Source organism: Elephantulus edwardii, unplaced genomic scaffold (genome assembly GCF_000299155.1).
Source record: "Elephantulus edwardii isolate Elephantulus edwardi_28Jun2011 unplaced genomic scaffold, EleEdw1.0 scaffold00109, whole genome shotgun sequence".
Classification (NCBI taxonomy): domain Eukaryota; kingdom Metazoa; phylum Chordata; class Mammalia; order Macroscelidea; family Macroscelididae; genus Elephantulus; species Elephantulus edwardii.
In genome coordinates, this window is record NW_006399859.1 from 5,448,961 (window position 1) to 5,455,757 (window position 6,797).

Genomic DNA, 6,797 nt, shown 5'->3' on the forward strand with positions numbered 1-6,797 from the left:
ACCATTGTTTCTTCTGTCATCATTATTCATTGTTGAGCTCTCAGATACATAGCAATTAATTGAAAAGACTATGTCCTGAATAAAGTGCACTTTAGTCTTCAAACTAACATAATTGCTCCTTAGGAATTTGGAAGGAACAACCATCAACAAGATAAATAAATGGAAACCATCAACAAGGTGTATAGAAACAGTCACTGTGGCAACACACTCAAATATGCCGAATGGTGAGGATGTCACAGGATACAGTAAGGTTCACTATGAGATGTACTTGACTTGATGGCACCTAACAACAAGCTGAAATTGAGTCCTGATTCCAGGACTCTCTAAAGATTGATAAATTACTTAATCTTAGCAAGCCCCTAAGTCCCTCTTCTGTAAAACTGAGACAAGGATTCTTATTTAGCAGAATGATCATAGTGTCCAAAAACCCTCACTTGAAAATCAGAACTGAGGCACAAATTGAGATTTGTACACCAATGTTCATAGCAGCATTATTCACCACAGCAAGAACATGGAAACAGCCCAGATGTTCAACCATAATCAAATGGATTGAGAAATTATGGTACATTCACATGATAGCATACTATGCAGCACTTGGAAGCAGTGGTCTTGTAAAATGTTAAGTAACTTGGGAGAGACTAGAGAACCCTATGCTGATTTAACTAACTCAGTCCTATTAGGACAAATACTGTCTAAAACCATGATTGTAGACTCAGTATGAGGACCCAAAGGCGGGCGGGAGGGGGAGGTTGGAAACAGAGGAGTGAGGACAGACAAAGGGGCAGTAATCAAAGAGTTGTACAATTTAATGGGGGGGGGGTGTCAAGGAAATGGGGCAGATATGGCATCAAAACCAATATATTATAATTTTGTAAATAAGTCAGTATTAAAAATCAAAACAAAACCCTCACTCTTAGCCATCGAGTAGGAGTTGACTCATATCTCACCTCCAGCTCCTGCAGCTGGTTTTCAGAGGTTATAAAATGCACAGGAAAAGATTGTCCATCTTTCTCCTGAGGAACTGCTAGTGAATTTGAAAGAATTGTCTTTAGGTTAGTAATGCAAGTCTATAGACTACAACAAAATGAGCTCCCCAATGATCTCATACCAACTGCGAAACCTTGTTTGTATTTCCATGAACAGGAGTGGAGAGTTTCTAACCATGAATCCAACCACCACAACATGTACAATCAACTCTACAACAATGAACAGAAGTCATCCAACTGAAACTCCAAATAAGGTGACCTTAATCTTGACCCTCATCATAGCCCAGGGTGGATTGTTGGGAAACACAGTTGTGCTGTGGCTTCTGGGCTTCCGCCTGAGAAGAAACTCCTTCTCTGTCTACATTCTCAACCTGGCAAGGGCTGACTTCCTCTTCCTCTTCTTTGAGGTTATATTATCCCTGATGGAATTAACTTACTTCTTCTCAAATATCTTTTTTCTTTTTATTGTCATTTGGAATTTTGCATTCATTACAGACCTGAGCATTCTCAGCTGCATCAGCACTGAACGCTGCCTATCAGTCCTGTTCCCCATCTGGTACCAGTGCCGACGCCCAAGATACACATGTCAGCTGTCACATGTGCAGTGCTTTGGACTTGGTCCCTGCTACTGAGCACTCTGGAAGGAAATTTATGTGAATTGACATTTAATGAGCATAAGCACTGTCAGACATTTCATTTGTTCCTTGCCACATGGCTGGTTTTCTTATTTGTGACTCTTCTGGGATCTAACATGATTTTGCTGGTGAAGATGTTCTGTGGCTTCCAGAGGAAAAAAAATTACCAGGCTCTATGTGACAACTGTATTCACAGTGTTGATTTTTCTCCTCTGTGAGCTGCCCTTCCTATTTCTCTGGATTCCATCTCCTTTAAAGAAATTATCAACTTCCTGGTTTATAATTCTCTACTGTGTTAACAGTAGCATCAACCCCATCATTTACTTCTTCGTTGGCTCCTATAGACAGCAGAAGAAGAGGCCAAGCCTCGGGATGATTCTCCAGAAAGCGCTGCAGGACACTCCTGAGATGGATGAACCTGGAGGAAGCGTCCCTCAGGAAACCACGGAGGGGTCAGGGAGCAGTGTGGTGTAGTGCTTAGAGCCGCCGGTTTACTCAAACAAGTGTGACTTCAAAGCATACCTTGTCCTTAGTAACATCAGTGATTATCTTAAATTTTGTCATCTTTATGTCTCTCATCACAAAATATTAGGATAATAAACCATTTTCTTCCTTTTTTTACCTCAAATTATTGTATATTATATCCAATAACATAATATTCTTATTGTATTTTTTTTTCCAATGAAAGATACTTTATCGAGGGCCCAGGGTCATGGGGCTCAGAAGGAGGCCACCTGCAAGAGGCAAGGGAGCCAGTGAAGAGAGGGCTCTTATTTGACCTTCTTCTTGGGGTGCAGGTTGCTGGTGTGCCCACACTTCTTGTGGCAATTGACAGCACGGGGATGCAGGTGAGCATAACACTTGCAGCAGATCATCTTGTTGCAGTTATACTTCTGGGCCAGCTGGTGCAAGGAAGGCACGATAATGCCACCACGCAGACGCGGCACCAGATGCAGGGTGGACTCTTTCTGGATGTTGTAGTCTGAGAGTGTATGACCATCCTCTGGCTGTTTGCCCGCAAATATCAGATGCTGCTGGTCAGAAGGGATGTCCTCCTTATCTTGGATTTTGGCTTTGACATTCTTGATAATGTCACTGGGCCCAACCTCAAGAGTAATAATGGTCTTGCCAGTCAGGGTCTTCACGAAGATCTGCATCACTGTGTCTGCCACTCAACTGCCTCACTGAAGAGAAAGAGAGCTCTTAGTGTATTATTTTTTGAGATTAAAAATTGCTTAACAAATTCTATTGCATTGCTTTAAAGACTATTATGGGCAGCTGCCAAAGACCTGGTGAAGAAGCTGAAGTCAGCATCAAGTTTGAAAGATTTAAAGTGGATATGAAACTGTTTCAGCAATGCAGACAATTAAGTGTATTGTCATAAGTGATGGTACAGTTGGTAAACCATGTCTCCTGATATCTTGCACAAATAAATTTCCATCTGAATATGTGCCAACTGGGAAGATGAGCAGAACAGCCAGATTCTGCAAAGGTGTTTTTTTTCTGATTTGGGGTTGAGACTAAGGTGTCACTGTTGCTCACAATAGGGTGTGGATTTGTTCCCTTGGGCCTGTGGCCCTCAGGCCTCCTTTTTGTGGATCTCTGGAATAAAACAGGCTTGGAAGCAGGAGTGGCATCCACTTCCAAAAAAATCTTGCCTCCAGAAACTCTATAAACTTGGAGAAAAGTTCATAGAGTCGCTGCGGGTCATCTAGGTCTATATGGCACTTAACAGCATGCAATCATAGTTATGACTTGCTGAGAACTATATACTCTTAGACTTCTTGATACTGCAGGGCAAGATGATTAGAAAGATTATGACCTCTGAGCTATCCAAAAAGATATATTTCTAATCTGCTTTTCAGTAATCTTTTCATCCTCATTTGAAAACATGAAAGGAAAATGGGGACCCAGAATAATTCACCACTGTTCAAAGACTCCTTCCTTGCTTGTTGGGACTCAGATTGATCTCAGAGATAACCTTCCTATGACTGAGAAACTTGCCAAGAATAAAAGAAGCCAATTACCCCAGAGACTGTTAATAAGCTGGCTCATGAAAACTGCTGTGTGAACTATTCTGCACTTCCTCAGAAAGGCCTAAAAAATGTATTTGACAAAGTAATATTGGCAGCCCTGGAGTCTCCAGAACCAAAGAGCCACCTGTATGTGCTGCCATGAACATCTCTCCAGAGCCCTTTCTGACCTCTGGTGTCTGCATCATACTAAAAGCAATGTATAAACCAAATACTAAAAATTGAAGTTCATTTTTGAGGTAACGGCAAACACCCTGCACCTATCTACATGCACTCATGTGATACATGCCCATAGATATGGACCCCTTCCCCCTCCCAGTACTAGTTAATTTTGAGTAATTGTGTACTGTTAGAAAAATTATTAGTCCTAATTTTTGGTTTGTTGTTTAAAAACAAAATTCCTATGTTGTTTGAAAGCATGGCTTGCTTGTTGATGTCTCTGAAACAGACAAATTCCAATTATTGAAGCTGCTTCCTGGCTCCATGCTGGAGAGTAATCCAGGTCATTTTAGTGTTTTTCTTTTTCAGTAGGTAATGTGTGGGGATTTTGTTTTATTTAGTCTTGCTTTTGTTTTTTAATTCATTCACCAGAGGGCCACCTTGAGGGGAAAGGGATGGATTGATTTCACATTCCACTTCCTATGTCAAGTTTAGAAAATATTTCCTCCATTTAGTGCTCTTAGGAAGAAGCATAGTAAACACCTCTTATTTTTTTATTTATTTTAATTAACATTTACAGAGATTTTGGATTTCCATTCATTCATTGTTGCACTTCTCTCCCTGCCCACCCCTCCCCTCCAGTTCGCTCTTCTCTTTGAAAAGTAAAAGAAAAATTCCTTCATCGGTATATAATACCCCCACCCCAGGTACACTCCACTATGTAACCTTCATTCTGGACTCTTGCGATAACCATAATACCCTATTATATATCGCTTTTAAACTGTTCTATCCCTCATCTGTTTCAATGCAGTATACATCATTTATCCAGCCTTTCTGTCTTACCCCAACCCTGATGTCAGTCCTGTTTTACAACAGTGGCACCATGCAGTATTTGTCCTTTTGTGACTGAGATACTTCACTCAGCCTAATGTCCTCCAGGGTCACCCATTTTGAATAATATTGATGAGTTCCTTGTTTTTCAATGCAGCATAGTGTTCCATTGTGTGAATATACCACAGCTTCTCTATCCATTCGTTTGTTGATAGACACTTAGGTTGTTGTTCCCAGCTCCTTGCTATTGTGAACAAAGCCACAATAAACATGGGTGTGCATATATCTGCTTGGATGTCAGTTATGGTCTCTTTGGGGTATACTCCCAGTAGTGGAATTGCTGAGTCAAATGGTATCTCTATTTGCAACTTTTTCAGAAAGTGCCACACCACTTTCCACAGTGGTTGCACCATTTTACACTTCCACCAACAGTGAATAAGGTTTCTAGTTTCTCCACAACCTCACCAGCATCTGTTGCTTGCAGTTCTATTAAATTTTGCTATTCTTACTGGGGTGAGATAATATTGCATAGTTGTTTTGATTTGCATCTCTCTTAGAGCTAGGGATTTTGAACACTTCTCCATGTGCTTGTTAGCCATCTGAATGTCTTCTATGGTGAAATGTCTGGTCATATCCTGTGCCCATTTTTCAAGTAAATGCCTCTTTTAATAACATATTCCTTTTTTGTTTGTTTTTAATTTTTATTATTATGTTAGTTTATTTATAAAATTATAATATATTGTTTTCCACAACAGATTCCTTTTCAAAGTTCCTCTTCTCACTGCCTTTGAGTAGGTCCAGTAGTTGATGAAACTCCTGACAGTGGGTGGAACCTTCCTTACCCCTCATCTTTTCTAAGTAGCACTATACATGTGACTATGACTTTCAAGGAAAGTTGTCTTGTCACTTATTATTTTTGTAAGTTAATGTAATGCACATACTCTTTCAATTGATGGGGATGAGGACCTGCTTCATTAAGAAGCTAGGGGTGGAGGTGGGGATGGGGGTGGGAAGAAAATATAACAGCATGGGAACTTGTCAGAGAAATCTTATTTTTGTTTTATATATGAGGGACCCCAGAGCAGTCAGTTGAAACTCTCTAGTTGAATAAAAACCATGGAAAGGGTCTTTTAAACACTCTTTATAAACGCTAATAGGGATTTATCAGCTCATATTGATTTCCGTTTCCAATTTATTTTTTACAGTTTTTTATTAATATTTATTTCCATTGTTCATTGTTGCACACTTTCCTCTCTGTCCACACCTCCCCCTCGTCAGAGTTCCCTTTTCTCTTTGACAAGTAAAAGAAATGATCCCTTCTCCCACCCCCCCAACCCCAGTCCACTCCATTATGTAGCTTTCATTCTGGACTCTTGCCATGACAATAATACCTAATCATACATTCCTTCTAAACAGTTCTCTCCCTCATCTTTTTCAATGTAGTATATATTATTTATCCCTTCTTAGTTTCCCCCCAACTCCAATGTCAGTCCTGCTTTACAGCAGTGGCATTATGCAGTATTTGTTCTTTAGTGACTAAGATATTTCACTTAGCATAATTTCCTCCAAGGTCACCCATTTTGTATAATATTTAATGAGTTCCTTGTTTTTCAATGCACCTTAGTGTGCCATTGTGTGAATATACCACAGCTTCTCTATGCATTCATTTGTTGATGGGCAATTGGGTTGTTTCCAACTCTTTGCTATTATTGTAAATAAAGCTGCAATAAACATGGGTGAATATATACCTGCCTGGGTGGTAGTTCTGGATTCTTTAGGGTACATATCCAGTAGTGGAATTGCTGGGTCAAATGGTATTTCTATGTCCAACTTTATAATAAAGTGCCATACTGCTTTCTATAGTGGCTGCACCATTTTACATTGCCACCAATAGTGAATAAGGGTTCTAGTTTCTCCACAACCTCACCAGCATTTGTTGCTTGCTGTCCTTATTGGGGTGAAAAGGTATCTCATAGTTGTTTTGATTTGCATCTCTCTTAGAGGTAGGGATTTTGAACACTTCTTCATTTGTTTTTTGGCCATCTGAATGTCTTCTTTGGTGAAATGTCTGTTCATATCCTGTGCCCATTTTTCAACTGGATTGTTTACCTTTATCTTGTTGTAGGCTTGAGTATTTTATAAATTCTAGATTT

The 6,797-nt window shown here is 39.9% G+C and overlaps 3 pseudogenes; 2 read left to right on the top strand and 1 right to left on the bottom strand.

Annotated features, from left to right (window-relative positions):
* The first annotated feature begins 1,204 nt into the window (after window positions 1-1,204).
* Window positions 1,205-2,095, top strand: LOC102859993 (annotated as a pseudogene).
* Window positions 2,096-2,391: 296 nt separating this feature from the next.
* LOC102867050 lies at window positions 2,392-2,778 on the bottom strand (annotated as a pseudogene).
* Window positions 2,779-2,977: 199 nt separating this feature from the next.
* LOC102860401 lies at window positions 2,978-3,799 on the top strand (annotated as a pseudogene).
* Window positions 3,800-6,797: the final 2,998 nt, after the last annotated feature.